We start from the raw sequence: 16,851 nt of genomic DNA on the forward strand, positions 1-16,851 counted from the left end.
CGACCTCTGGTAAAACCAAATTGATTGCTATCAAGCAGTTTATTTCTGTTGAAATGTGACGATAGTTGATTTAGAATAAGTTTCTCGAACACTTTGCTTAATGCCGGTAGTATTGAAATAGGTCTAAAGTTTGTGGAGTCGGTTCTTGTTCCTGATTTAAACAACGGGATAATTTTGCTATGTTTCATAATATCTGGAAAAAATCCAGCATCAATGCATCTGTTGAAAATCTCAGCTAAGTATGGTGCAATCGATTCAATAATGGAATGTAATACTTTGACTGACAGACCCCATAGGTCTTCTGTTTTCTTTATATTTAATGACCTAAAAGTCTTAAGAACTATGTTCGGAGTGACATACGAAAATTTGAAAATTTCTGTACATTCCGCCACATTTGTCTTCAAAATTTCTTCAGCGACGTCTGGCGATGAATTAAGAGACTTTGTTGTTTCTACCGGTATATTCGAGAAAAACCGCTCAAAATGATCTGCCACTTCACGGTCAGAACTTACTAAAGTGTCAGCAATTCGTACGGTGTAGTGCGGATCCTTCATCTTACGTTTTCCAGTTTCATTGCCGATTACTTGCCATACAGTTTTAACTTTATCACTAGAACTTAGGATCTTTTTGGACAAATAATCAGCTTTAGCGGCGACACACATCATCTTAAAAGATTTAGAAAAATTCTTAACGTACTCCAGAAATTCCGGCCTTTTATCAGTTGCTTTTAAATCATACAAGTCGTATAGTCGGCGTCTTTTCTCGTGAATATCCGGCGTAGCCCAGTCGCAAAATTTAGTCTTGGCCTTGCCTTGCACCTTCTTCTGAATGAAACAGGCATCAAATTCCGTTTTAATACAGTTAAACAACTCGGAACTCAAACAGTCAGGGTTATCCTGATTACATGAAAGACAACATAATTGTTTAGTGATTTTACGATTGAATAAATCTAGGCGCTTTTCGGAAATCGGCCTGCACATGGTATCTTGAGGAATTTCTTCAGTTTTCCCGCTGAAAGACGCTTTTAATCCACAGTGATCAGAACTTAGGTTGTTAATAACAGATTTACTAATCGCATCCTTGTCACTAAAGATGTTATCTATACATGTAGCACTGGTTGCTGTGATTCGAGTAGGCTCACAAAATACATTGACTAAATTGAAGGATTTAAAAGTATTTAATAACCTTCCACAAAATGGCGAATTTTCAAGCAAGTTAATATTAAAATCGCCACACACAATTATATTTTTCGGAGTTCTAAAAATACTACTAAGTACTTCATCTATGACCGATTCAAATAAGTTATAGTCCGCCGATGGGGGCCTGTACACGCATACAATTATAAATTGTTCCAACTCAACACAGGAAAGTTCTATATGCCGTTCCACAGACATGTCAACAATGTCTCTACGTTCCTTACTTTTTAAATTATGTTTCACCATTATCAATGACCCGCCGCGATTGCAGGATTTCCTAAAAAAAGAACTTACTATATTATGATTATTGAAATTAAACATAAACTCATGACCTTTAAGCCAGTGTTCAGTAATACAGAGAACGTCAATATTATCGGACTGTAAAAACAAATCAATTTCAAGTTCCTTACAGGCAAATCCTTGGATATTTTGGTGAACTAAGTTCAATAAATCGGTTTTACTAAACATACTAGCATCGCAGTGATCAATAGGAACGGAGCCGGCTGGTGCACACGTTGTCGTAGCGGTTAGTTTAAATTCAAATCTCCAGACGGCTCCATCTCAAAACCTACGCTACCAAGGCGTAAAATACTACGTGACTTAAGGCTATTAGACGCCGCGCTAGCCACGACGGGGTCTTCAATATTATATGCTAACAGGTTAGCACACTCTACTAGACATCTTCTGGGTAGGTAAGTTCTTTTATGGGACATAACAAAATCTTGTATAAATTTATTCGTATCAAAATACGAAATCGTACTACTGTACAAGGAAAGGTTATACAATAAAGAATTGTAGTGAAATACCCTTTTATTGACCTTGCTCGACATTCTATATGGGAGCGCACAGATAATTATTTTTGCAACCTCTCTCTGGTCAATCGCCGACAGCGTAGCGGATAATTTTAAAATATCTCGCTTAGTACAGTCTATACTATTCCCTAAGAAAACGATAAGCGTGGAGGCGCGGTCAAACTCGCCTGTAGAAATACATTCTATCAGTCGATCGGCGGAGGTCCCCGGGTGACAGTTGTTGAGGACGCCCTGCGACAAGCGCTCCGCCAGCAGCGCGCCAAGGCCGGAGCCCACCTCGTCAGAGTATAGGATGGTGCGGCGGGGGCCGCCGCGCGGGCTCGGGGCGCGGCGCGGGGGCGGCGCCCGAGCCGGGGCGGGCGGCGCGGGCGCGCGGCCTGCCGGAGGGCACGGCGGCTGGGCCGCCGGCTCCACGAGGCTCGCCCTATGCCTGTGGCCTATATGTGATAGGCAACCACTTTGTTTCATATTTGTCTATTGCAAAACTTATCTAGTGACCTATGTATAACTGTCATATAATGATTAATCATATTTATAAAAAAAAAGAACATTGTCATATTTTTGCGCCGACAACCATTTTCGTTATTAATTTAATTGAGCATTCCGATTGCCATCCAATCGGATGTCACATTTGGAAGCTCATTTAATTTTCTATTTTAATCCCACGCAATAAAGTACAAATTCAAACTAGTTTTACAATGTGACATACAGCTGTCATGCGAGCATCGTAATTCAATAACCAACATGACGACAATTATTTTACTAGCGAGCTAATTATAACTGGTTATCAATTACTGTGAATAAAGGTCGTGTTTCCGAGCGCAGAGATCTCATTTGACTCATCAGGATAATAGGTCAGGAATTGACTATCCTCTTGTGTATTGACAAGATAAAGTCAGTAATTTCAAAGAGTCAAACAAGCCCCTAGGATTACGGTTTAGCTCACGTGTTTTTAGTCACTCGCGTGACATTTTTCGGAGAGCCTAGGTCTCCTTTCTCAAGCACTTACAGTGCGAGTAGCGTTCACGGCGGCCGCGCTTCGCGTACTATTTATTGACAACATGCAGATAAGTCTATGAACGTTATCCCAGGTTATTTCAATTCTAACCATAAACAAACGAATAAACCATTTGAAATTCGAATTCAAAGATTACTTCATCCGATTAGATACGACAAAAGCCGAAGCAGGAATAACTCTTCGGATGCATTGATAAAGCCTCTCGTAACTTTCTTTTAATTAGACTATTATCTCTTAGAATAAACTAACCAATACTTACACCTGTTTCAATAAATTTGAGATCCATACAATAGTGTAAAAAAAGCAGGTGCACATGTCCGCACCTTGTGTTTTTTTAAAGCGTCCGTTAAATTTTAAAACGACGTTTTTTCGGTTTACGAATACCGTGAAGGGATGACGTATCTATTAATTTGATGAGACGATGCTCGTTTCGATAATTCGTACCTTACATTTTTAATTTGCGAAGTGAGCTTGAATCTTATTGCTACTTTTATAGGACTCAAAATAAAAAATTGGTACGTTTCGCGCGCTTTTCTTTTGTTTCGAATGATAATTCGAATTGGCGTATTGTAAAACCGAATAAAATGTATTAAGACGGGTTTTTTAAACAAATATGGGGATTAAGACGGTTTATTGGCGTATTTTTTTCTGGCCTCGTGAGGTTCAAGGCGTTTTATTACTTGATTCCACAGATAAGAAAAGGGGAGTCACGATTTTATTTCAAATGACAAGGAAGAGTGGAGGATTTGGTTCGAAATTGATATTGATATCCTTTTTTATATGTACTTATAGATTATATTTACTAATTCTACAGGGTCTAAGATCATCTATTGGCATTGACATACCTATATATCTCAGGACGAGCCTTACGGCACCTTACGGGCACTAAGAACGGCGCTTAGATCAGTGGTGTCACTCTCGAATTCGAGCCGATCGTGCAGTTTAACGCAACTAGTTGCGACCAATCGCGCGCGTGATGCGAACTCATCAACCAATCGCGTTGCGGCGTTAGACTGCAAGATTAGCTCGAATTTGTGTGCGTGACACCGCTGTACTGGCCCCATTCTTATGACCGTGAGGCCCGTCCTTAGATATATATGTCAATGTCTATCGGTTTTTTTATAAGAAGAAGTTCTAGGACTAAGAAGTGGCAATGTGGTATTTAGAATTGTAATTATTTTCTCAAAAACACATTACATTGATCACTACAATAAAATTCCAGAATATTTAAACACATGCTAAAACAAGACAAAACCTAAAAATTTAATAAAAATGACAAGCTGACAGATTATAAAGGCGTGTTTTTTAGTCACCTGCAATAATTTACAGGGTGAATATATAGGTCATACTAAACAAGTTTTACTATGGGACCAATGCCAAAATCGCGAAAAAAATAATCTGTTTCATACATTTTGGCGAGTCTGATGTTGATATTTTGTATGCGATTTCGGGGTTGCACCCATAGTAAAAGTTGCCTAACATAACTTATATATTTACCCCATAAATTAAATTAAAATTATTTATTTTCGTAAAATATACAGGTGTTTATAAAGTAGGGGATAGTGCTACCCGGTAAGCAAAATTTGCCTGTATTGGGCAACACCGCTCTTCCTTAATTTACAGATTGTCACACGAAAATTTAAGTAAGTCTAGGTAGAACTAGGTAAGTATCGGGGTTGTCAGACATGCAGTTGAAAATAGTAAAAAAGGAATAATGGAGCCAGTAATTGTGTGTGTGTGTGTGTGTGTGTGTGTGTGTGTGTGTGTGTGTGTGTGTGTGTGTGTGTGTGTGTGTGTGTGTGTGTGTGTGTGTGTGTGTGTGTTGATGTGTGGATCTCTAGTAAGACATAGTATGTTTTAATTTTGTTAGTGTTTCCATAAACTATTGCTAGCGACTATAAAAACATTACTATCTGTACGGGGCTTTGATGCTGGTCGTCAATAGACACATCTATTACGTTATATATCCAGAACATAAAGAAATCTACTTTCACCATTGACAGCAAGTAGGAAGATATAATATTAATTACCCACCATTTACAATTAATGTTTAATTAAATCGAACCCGGGACCTCTGGCTCGGTGAGTAGACGCGTCGGTAAATCTTCGATTAGTTCGCAATTAACTAACGTTGCGCAATAACTATGTCTTAAGTGTGGTCAGGTTGCATAGTCTAGGACTGGTTAAGGAGAAGTCTGTTGCGGAAATCAATTCCGCTCAGAGTAAAAAAAAAAGTAATAAAGAAAACCGTTTATTTCAGATCACTGATCCATAACGACAATTAGTATAAAACTGTTTTAGGTACGAAAACAAATTAAAAATAAAATAAAAATAAGAACTAATGACGAAAAACTAAGATGTGTGGTCATTAGGAGAGGAGGGGCCATGCTCTATTAGAATTAGAATTTATTCATAATAAATAAATAAATAATATTAGAAGACATTATTACACAAATTGACTAAGTCCCACAGTAAGCTCAATAAGGCTTGTGTTGAGGGTACTTAGACAACGATATATATAATATATAAATATTTATAAATACTTAAATACATAGAAAACACCCATGACAGGAACAAATATCCATGCTCATCACACAAATACATGCCCTTACCAGGATTTGAACCCGGGACCATCAGCTTCGTAGGCAGGGTCACTACCCACTAGGCCAAACCGATAGGAAATTATGAATCTTTCATTCATTTATGGCGGATTGCATGTCATAACCGTAGCAGTAATGCGGCGGCGCACGTCACTTATTTTATCATGGAAGTTGATAGATGCAGTGGCGATATCAACGCCTCTGCAGTAATGTCGCAACAGTTATGCAGCTATAGATGATCTATATTCATTTGTCCATGTATATGTATGCACGGGCTACACAAGAATGTTATAAATCTTTACATAAGTTAATACCTACAATGTTAAATTATACAAATTTATATAAATAATGTTTAATTATACCTACTTTTGGCAGAATCAACTTTTTTTGTCAGCAAAATTTTACCTACTTTGGACTAAAAGTGATAAAAAAATTCGTACTTTATGTATAATTTATTTTTAATATATAAAAACAGATAAACATGCAATATTTTTTAGCATGATTTAATATTTTATAACTTGTTTAAGAGCTGTGACCCAGGGGACAAAGCTATCTCACACTTTTGTATGAAAATAAGGGTTCTTCCACTGAGTCATCCAATTTTTTAAATAACCATTTGACGTATTTTTATCTTTGCTGGATCTGGCAAATATATTAAGGATGTTGTTTCATTTTGAGCATGTTAAAACTTACAAAATAATTAATAATGATTAAGGGCAATTCTTCCAAAAGACAAGAAAAAGTTGATTCACCCTTGTCATTCATTCACATTTGTTATTGTTTATAATTTCGATCTTAATTCAGTAATAATTTGTTTCTTAAAACGTTCACAAGTTGTTATGTTACCTTTAAGCATGTGTCCAACAGTCCATACCTAAAGCGTGAAGTGCGTCGTCTTAAGGTAGAATGCGCGAACGCACATATAATAATCGCGGACAATTTACGAGCCGCGACCGCGGCCGCCTCGTAAACCGCGCGAACTCGCGAACTGCGAACTTTCACAATTGTAGGCGCGGTGATGTATGGCCAGACCAGATAGGATGGGCTAGAATTGCTAGAAAGTTACTGGACTGTATGAGGCAACAATAAAACTAGTATTCCCACAAGTTTACCAACTCGTTTCTAGTATTTTACTAAAGCCACATCTAACCTTTTTATTTAAAGTAAGGACGCCAAGCACGGATAATTTCGTATATTGACCCGCCATTCCCTTACTCTATTGCTCGCGCATAATTTAATTGCTGTCACGCTCGCACAGACGCATTTACCGCCAGCATTTTCGGCGAAACAGCAATATAATTGTGCGCGTGCAATACAGCTAGTTTCCCCTCTAAATTATGTATTACCAGGCCTATGGAACTCTCCGTGCGGCGGGACGAAATTCGTAGGCATGAGCCCGAGCTCATGCCTACGAGTATAGGTATCAAAACGATAGGTATTTGCGCTTTGTTTGAGAGATAAGTACCTATCTGTTCGTATGAACTATTCTCAAAGCTCAAAGCGTGGGATCAATATAAATGTTCCGTGATGTAATTCAGTGCGAATTAGTATATTCCCGCATTGTACAAACTTTACTTATCTGCAGATAATATACAATTGTCTTGTCTTAAAAACGAAGAAGAGTACATTGAGTTATTATTTAATTATTATTTTTACTCTTAATAAAAACGTATTTTTACAAGCAAACCTTGAGTGATCACTAGTATATAGAACTAGCATCGATAGTCGAGTTTATCGATACAGGAACTCCCTACTTGTCAAACAATTTTGCCCAACGGATTCCTATGTCTGCTTATCTGTGTACAAGCACTGAAGTAGCTATCAAATGATTTATGTCCCCCTACGGCCATTTGCCATCATCTGCCCTTCCCACTGCTGGGTCTCATAGGCTATCGAATGAGTTATCGACTCCTCCCAATATTAGCGCATTCCTGATTATGTCCCAAAGAAGCTACAATTGTGGCTGCTTCAACTCAAGTACTATAAAACCACCAAGCTACAGTCCAGTAGGTATTACAAATGTAGTCTACATTACAAGTATAAGACATACTTAATTAAAAAAAAAAAAAAAAACATGTATACAAATATTAAGTACAATCCTAGTCATAGAACTAGTTGAACTTAAACGAAGTTATTCAAGTTGATTTTAAACCATACACTTATGATATTATGATATTATTTATATTATTTTTTTTTATGAGAAATACGGTATTAAAACTTTACGGGCCTGATTTAGTAAAGTTATGTATTATCCCTTTCTTACAAACACATAAGTCAAAATGACAGATAAAGACAAACGACTCGTAGCTAGTTCAGGGCAGTAACGCGTTTAAGAATAACGCCATTAGGTTTTATGGAATAGTCAGTCTACATGTGTTTTAATCCTTCTGGATTACACCTTTGGGTAAGAAATAGGGCATTACCATCATCAGCATCAGTATAAACCTAGTTATATATATTTTTTTAATTTACACGGGAACATAGAAAAACCCCATGCGCGTCGGAACCCAAGTGTCGTGTTCAACTTCTGGTTCTTAGGGCGTCCGCTAGCTGGCGCGGGTGCACGTGGCGTAGGTAAAATTCGCCACACGCATCCGCGCCAGTTAGCGTTGCTCATACAATTTTTCGTTAACCCGCTCCATGCAACCGCGCCAGCTAGCGGACGGCAGTGTACCAATTTGTACTATTTTGCACAGGTGGTAAAGCAATGGGTGGTCACATCACCTGGTGGAACGCCGAAATTCAATGTGGTCGTATTAATTGGCGGACGGCGGTAAAAAGTCGTCGCTTATAGGTATCGCGCGGTAGTGATGGGCGATCGCCGGTGAGTGTCGATAATTGATTTGTTTTTCGCATTGTTATTATCCGAAGTTATACAAATGAAATTAAGTTTAATAAAACTCATACTTTAGTACACTACGTACAACATTAAACAAATGGCATACTTAATACCAAATAGCTTTTTCTACAAGTCAATCAAATGTCAAACAGAAAGAAAATATTATTGAATAAAAACCACTACCTGCCTATTTATATAGCTTTTAGCTTTATATCCTTTATATTGTTACTTAGCGCTATATATTGTAGATTTATCAGTAGGTAATCTAGTAATCTGAGGACGATGTTGTTGGTCTCACACTTTATTATTCTTTGTATTCTATTTCTGTGTCTAAACCTGTGTGTTACTGTTTTTTGTCTCAAATAAAAAGAAAAAAAAATGACTTACATACATACATATAGAAATATAGATATACATAAACTACCATATATGAAATATGTATTATTATTATTATAATGACGATGGATATAATTTATAGACCAAGTTAATAATATTATAACAATATAAAAACCTTATTATAATTATAAGTAAAACGCTTTCACACTAGTTTGTAAATCGCCAGTGTGTTGTTAATTGTTATTAACCAGCACTATTTTTGATTTAGTTGATTTAGACTTATTATATTGTAATTCAATGAATTTATTGAATTACTTATTTATTTATAGAATACATGAACTTTTATCGATTTATTGAACCACCAAACCAAAACCTTAAAAATAATCCAGTTTATGTGTAAGATTTCCGCAAAGTAGGTATCGTCAGGTGGCTACAAATGTAATTTAATGAATTAATCATACCTACATTATTGTTCAGAATTACGATAATCGATAAAAGTCCATCGCGCGATCGGCGCAGCAAAAAATTCGCGCGTGACAAGCGGACGAAAGACACCGGACGGGCTGAATTGTATCCTTACCACGAGTTTGACACTTACATATTCGCTAGAGACTACGTAAAGTAACGGCCTGATTCGAAGAATTAATCATTCTTCATCGTTTAAGATCTTGGAAATATCTTTAAAAGATCGATAACTAAACATGTCAAAATTGACGTTTATTTCGATTCCGCTGTGATCCCAATAAGATCTATCTACGATATTTCTAACGTCAAAGTGACAGTGGTTGCCCGAATCGAGCTGCTTCTGTCAATTATACGACATACAAACGATATCTAAATGAGAACTTATCTAAACCAGAACTTAGCGTTATCGTATTTTATTCTTCGAATCGGGCCGTGTCTCACAATGCAACTCCGTTTGTAATGGCTCCTCTACACGATGGCCCAGCGTAGGCCTGTTCAAGGAGCGCATTTATGCGTTAGAGGGAGCAAGTGATATTGTTATGTCATTCCACTGCATAGCTGCGTCCCTTAGACTGGCGTACGATGGCCATCGTGTAGAGGAGCCCTAAGAGAAGATGAAATTCGACCGAGCTTGCCGGGGACTCAGGCTAAAGGATAGATATACCACGCGCATCACGCTCAATATCACCGGTAGTTCATATATGTATGAACTCGCACTAAACACTGATCAATGTGTAAACAGGCCCTTTATGAAGACCAGTTACACTTATCCTGCAGACGCTCTTTGCCATATTTGACCTTACCTACATAAATAGTTTTATTGTTTACATTATTACTGTCCCACGTTGAGCTTAGAGCTTATCCCACGCTGTGTGGGCTGAAACATTTACGATTGTATTATACTACATAACTTGTAGTATTAAGGCGACGGTAGCGTTGGGAAAATTTTCAGATTCTGTCAATTTCACACTTCACGCACACTACTTCACTTTACTGGGATAGATCACTGACCCATCATGTTTTTTTAAGATAGCACTTTTAGTTTAGTATTAACCACTGGCCTCCTTTGAGGAACTGAAACTGTAAAAGCGTTCCATTGAATGAAAAAAGAGAAACAATAAGTCTAGTTTTCAAAATCACACAACAATTCAATAACTATCAAAGACAAAATTGTATTATTTCTGCACAAACGGAACTCCATATTTAGATTTTTTGATACTTTTAGTGCCGATTTGTAGAGAATAACAGCAAATTAAAAATATATCGTGATGATAATTCGCTACACGGCTTCGTTGTGAACAAGTTTATGTGTTATTGAAATTATTAAACATTTATTGAACAAATTATTTGCACAAAGTGAGGTCCTAATTGAAAAGCGTCGTATACCGTCTCCTTAAGCGTTTTTATAGAGAAACCATCATTTGTCAGCGAACTCGAAACTGGATATTTATTTATGTCACATTGATGGCGGGTAAAACACATTTTAGTAAAAGATTACTTCTGTAAACAGTACCCCTAGTGTAAATTTTATCGACATCATAACGTGACGAACGCGTTTGCGTTAAGTCTCATTTTGTATAGGATTTTGAGTTTCCAAAACGTCCCGCTTGGCGCGCTCTTTCTAAATCCAATACAAAATGAGACTAAACGCAAACGCGTACGTCACGTTTCAAAATCGAATTTATTTACACTAGGGGTACAGTACAGCTTGTCACTGCCTGACACTGACATCAGCGCTAACGTTTGCGTAATTTACTTCATATACATTTCGCTCCCACTTAATATTTATCTTCTTTTTAATAAGGATGTTTCAGCCGAGAGTCATTGTTGAGTTTTTAACGTTCGAAAACCTATGTATTGCTGACCATCAATAAAGTACTCACAGCATTCATATACATGGTTTTAGAAACTAAGTATATCGATCTTATCCCGTCCCCATTTCAACTTCTCCCAGAATATTTTTGTGAAAAAAATATTTTTACATGGTAATTTTTACTCATTAATATATGAATGGAATAGGAAAGTCTATTAAATTATTCTACCACCATTCCATCTTACCCCACCTTACCTTATCACGTTTTCCTCACTTAAGTACTGACAATGTTTCCTGCCCTGTTAGAACGCAGCGGACAAATTAGTTTTCGTTGCGATGTCTACAGGAAAGACGCTAACGAATGAAGTATACAATAAAATATGTACGACCTTGGTATATCTCAAGTACGTCTAAGACGAAGTAAATAAATATGAATCTTTATCCCAACCTAATTACGAAAGAAACTTACGAACAAAGAATCAGTGTAAACTCGAGCCCTGTTTCATTGCTTGCGACACAGTGAGTTTTCGGACGAGCCAATATAACACGACCTAATAACCAACGTAACCATGCATAATTAGAGGGCCTACTTATATTGGATTCTTGAGCTTTTGATTCAATCATACTTGATAACCATTTATAATAGCACCTCTGCAGCAATTACGCAGCTGATCCAACTGTACGCCACATGCTTGCAGCCAAGTACGAGTCGGAATGGCGTAGAGAGGGATCCGTTTGCGTATTAAAATTAGTATTAAACGCGCAGTACATAAGACTGCAGGTATTGCTCCAGTATTTTCGAAGTAGAAATAATTGTCGAGTGGTAATCGACGAAAATTATGTCTGTCATTAAATCAGAGCCCCTAGTGTAAATTTATTCGATTTCGTAACGTGAAGTACGCGTTTGCGTTAAGTCCCATTTAGTATGGGATTTTGAGTTTCCTAAACGTCCCGCTTGGCGCGCTGTTTCTAAATCTCATACAAAATGACACGTTTCGCTATCGAATTAATTTTACACTAGGGATACTTAAAGCGCCAAATGAAAAAGTTAACGGAATACATTGACGAATATAACTTTTTTCTTCTTCTTATTAGGATATTCGCGTCAACTGTTGAACATATTATGCCTCTTTCATGGATTTCCATGTTTCTATGCCAGGTCGGTCCTGCCGTCTTTCTAATATCGTCCGACCATCTGGTTCGTGGTTGTCCGTCACCTCGGCTTTCCAGTGGTCTCCAGGACCTGGCCCCATCGGTCATCATCCCTGCGACAGATAATTTTGCCGTTGGGAAACTGAAGTCCCAAAGTGTACTGATTTCTTACAGACCTGACTTTTTGACGTGCTAACTTAATTCCTTGACCTCCAGGAACTCCTGACCAAAAGGTCTCCTTGACACACAGATTGACCATATAAAGTTTCATTTTCCTTTCACAACAGGTTTCGTCACCTACCTATTTAGTAAACTTAAAATCCAATACAAAATTATCCCCCACTCTGATTCACCCGGACCAAAGGTGCCAAAAACACTGGCGGTATTTCCTCGCGGAATGGCCAGCGATATTTTTTGGACCAGGAAAGAAGGAAGGAGGAGTATAAGTTATTTCTTTACTTTCCCTCTTAAGGTGCGGAACCCTCAAACACTTGTCTTCACATGAAGCTTTTATACTTACTGCATCATGTCAACGCGTCTCCAAAATACGATGACATACGATGTCATCGACCTTCAATCACATTGACCGAATTAAAATATGACGACAAATTGCGTTTGAGACAGATTCCCATGATACGGCCGTATAATATGTAAATGTCTCATTTTGTGGGAGAAACGCGTCAGTTATTTCGTATTAGATGTGGTCTCATTCTGTTTTTATTTGACACGCCGCGTGACAGTTGTTTTTAAACATCTTTGGAAAGGTGACGTTGTGGTGTCAACTTTGGCTGCATTACTATTTCGGCGTCGGTGTAGATCAGTGGCTGCCGATATTCCTCTCAATTCCTTTGATAAAATAAATGATATACGCCGCCGTATTATTGCTGCGATTATGAGGTCCATTCAGCACATTGGATCGAGGAAATTGACAAATATAGCATGGAATCCGTCCGGAGCCGTCCGCATCCACGAGCAGCCGACCGGCTTGCGGCCGTACAAATGTGTAATGCGCTCCGACTCCGCCCATTGGTAAGGTACAAAGGCATCGTAGGAACGATTTAAACTTTATAATCTTGTTATGAAAAGGTAGATCATATCCATAATCATTTCATAACAATAAATTACTTTTGAATAGGCTACTTCTTTTTCTTCTTCTACTTTGTCGATCCCTCATTACTGAGGACGGTGACCACTTGGTTTCGCAGTTCCTGTGATTCGTCGCCATCGGTCACTGCCGTAGCCCTCATTGCTTAATGGAGTTTGCCTGAAGTAGCCTTTTTACCTCAGTCAGACCATCTAGTTGGTGGGGTCCTTAGGTCTTTCGCCTTCCACTTTTCCGACCACGATAACATTTTACAAAGTTTTATTTAACTTGCTCTATTAGTATGTATTTATTTATTTAATCTTTATTGCACAATACATGAAGGTACAAATAGCGAACTTAATGCCTTAAGGCATTCTCTACCAGAATGCATGTATTTTATTTTGTTAATGTGGGTCAAATCTCGCTATATTTGACCCACTTCCCGACTTCCGATGGAGCTGAAATTTTTCACATAAATCAGATGACAATGCGATCGTATGATGATATGGAGCTGATCTGATGATGGTAGCTCTCTTTGATAAGTATATAATGTAACGCAGTGATAAATAGAATTGTCTCGATGAATATTAGTTGCCTGTTGAGAGAGGTACAGTCAGCTATAACAGCTTGTACCAAAAATGAATTTTATGCTAAAAACCTATATTAAGCTTGAAACACTAAGTATATTTCTATTTTAAGCGTAAAAGTTTTCGGCTGCGCCTTCGCCATCACTATAAAATGTATATCATTTAAAAAAGTTTCGTAACACACCATGAAGGTGTCCAACTTTTTAATGCCCATAAAACGGGCATAGGCACGTACGTATTTACGACCATCGACTAGATTGTGTAGTTGTATAGGATTTTGCCTGTTTTCCATATATTTGTCGTTTAATTCGACGATTAACGGTCCGTTCCCCGATTGTTATGCTAATGTGACCTAGGCACTTGCGACATAACACACGGCCTTTGGAATCTTGAGTGCAGTTCATTCTTGAATCTTGACATGTTGAAGCTTACAAGAGCTGTTACAATCGATAAATGCTTTTTTATTGTAAGGTGACCAACGATAAGAGATTTAAGCTTTCGAAAGTGACAGGACATAAGTTATATATGCTTACTTACTCTTCATGAGAGTGATTAAAAACCTACCTTTCTTACTTATTTAAGACAATTGACTTGTGCGTGTGCAAAGAGTGAGATTCTTTGTACTCAAAAACTCCTACTTCTTCCCGGATATGTGCTGCAAAGCTTATAGTACCTAAATATCAAATTTAGAGTGATAAATAGCAATGAATTAAGTACCATTTCCACTGAACGGGTGGAGTCAGAACGCGTTTCACATTTGAATAGCCGCAAGCCGGTCGGCTACTCGCGGATGCGGACGGCTCAGGACAGATTCAATCGCTTCTGCCATACATGTTGATAATGCGCTCCAGTGCGGCCCGACTCCAGCCGGTCGGTAGGAATCGTATTTTACGAGCCAAAATTCTAATCGAACCCAAAACCTTCACAATTAAAGAAATCCTGCGTACCTACATATACTTGCTTTTGCTTGCTTTACCACTTCAATGGCTGTCAGTCCTCAACTATGCGTTTCTTCAGAAACTTCCAGCTTTGCACAGCTAAACTGTGGAATGAGCTAGCCAACTGTCGCCTATGATTTCGTATTCCCATGTTAAAGGCCGGCAACACACTTGCAACCGCTCTGGTGTTGCAGGTGTCCATGAGCAACGGTAATTGCTTACCATCAGTCGATTCATCTGCCCGTTTGCCTCCTTCATCATTAAATAAAGTACATTCTTTGAAGTGAAAACTTCTTAAATAATTTTTGCAGTAGTAGTTTATAATAATGAATAAAAAACACTTCATTTAAAAGTATTTCCTGCACAATAAAATATTTCCTGACGATTCAAAAATACACACGTAATTGTTAAAGTTTTCACTTCTGTCGGCACTCCCGCGAATCCCATTGTTTTTTTTTCTCCTAGGTCTAACCTTTTATCTATACTTACGTTTCCACAACTACAATGTAGTCAATGTACCGTGATGTCGTATCTTACCCGTAAAAGGTGTCTTTTGATAGGCTGCAGGCCGGGACATCTGAGGAGTTTCTTTTCAAAAGGGCTTATTTTTGTATGGTTCTCATAGAGAAATAAGACCTTTTGAAAGTCGCTCATCGTCTAATAGTCTTGTCTAATGAACCATTAACAGTATTATTGGCTACTTTTAAAGGTTACAAATTGCTTGGTATTATGTCAATTAATTCTATACTTGTTTCATGTTGATGTTTGTTTAGTAAAGGTTAAATTACCATTTAGTTGGTGCAAAGTGATGTTGACAAACCAAGCACTTAAAAACGTCACTGTTTTGTTAAAGCTGGCAATAATGGTAAGTAGGTGGGCAAAAATTATTTACGTTGTCTCGCTTTTGCCCCCGAAAAATGTGACGGAGTTTTTTGTATGAGATGAAATTTAGTGTTTAATTTTTCTCGTGATATATTATCGTGGTATCTCCATCTAAAAAGACATGCAATAGCACTCGTCTTTTTTATTCATTTGGTAAAATACAGAAATACAAGCGTGACAGAGTGGTCAAAACAAGACAACAAAAATAATTTCGCCCCCATTCTAAAAAAGGATAGAAATTATGTTCTATTTGTATGTTTTTAATCCCCTATGCAAAAAAATTAAATTAAAAAAATTAAAATTATTTATTTTCGTAAAATATACAGGTGTTTATAAAGTAGGGGATAGTGCTACCCGGTAAGCAAAAGTTGCCTGTATTGGGCAACACCGCTCTTCCTTAATTTACAGATTGTCACACGAAAATTTAAGTAAGTCTAATAATATGTGTATACAATTAAAATCACATATAACAATTGTTTATAGAACTAGGTAAGTATCGGGGTTGTCAGACATGCAGTAGAAAATAGTAATAAAGAGAGGGAAAAGTATGACCGCTATTGTGTGTATCTTTCTGTGATATAAATCTTTAGAACGACTCATAATAATAATGCCATACGAATAAATAAATAATCTTTCTGTGGCACCGTAGCTCTTAACAGGGAAGAATAGCTTTGCGATCCTAGCGAAATAATGGTACTTTTTCTATGAAATTCCATTTCGGGAGAAAACGTTTTCGACAAAGTTAATCTTGACAAATAATTTTGATTTTGATGTCGATTGCTTCAGCGTAATATGTTCTAGGTTCATAGCTAAAGCTTTGAAAAAAAAAAGGAAAACCTATAGACCTAGAGCATGGAAAGTATTTAGAAGTGGAAAAACGTTTTCTCTTTCTGTATGGATGATCACGTGGTATATTTCCTTAAAGAGTGAGCCTATTTGAATGTAGTTTTTTTGGTTTGTAGTGATTTTGGTAAGCGACTTCAGGTTCAGTTTCTTCCTTCAATTTTCTCTGCTAATTTCTATACACTGCATCTCTCATTTATTTGTTGCAAAATGCACTGTTTTGAACTGGAAGGTTCACGCAGAATATTTATAGTTTTCCATCACCAAAAACTCTATACTCAATAAA

This window comes from Cydia pomonella, chromosome 12, assembly GCF_033807575.1.
Source record: "Cydia pomonella isolate Wapato2018A chromosome 12, ilCydPomo1, whole genome shotgun sequence".
In the NCBI taxonomy this organism is placed as follows: Eukaryota; Metazoa; Arthropoda; class Insecta; order Lepidoptera; family Tortricidae; genus Cydia; species Cydia pomonella.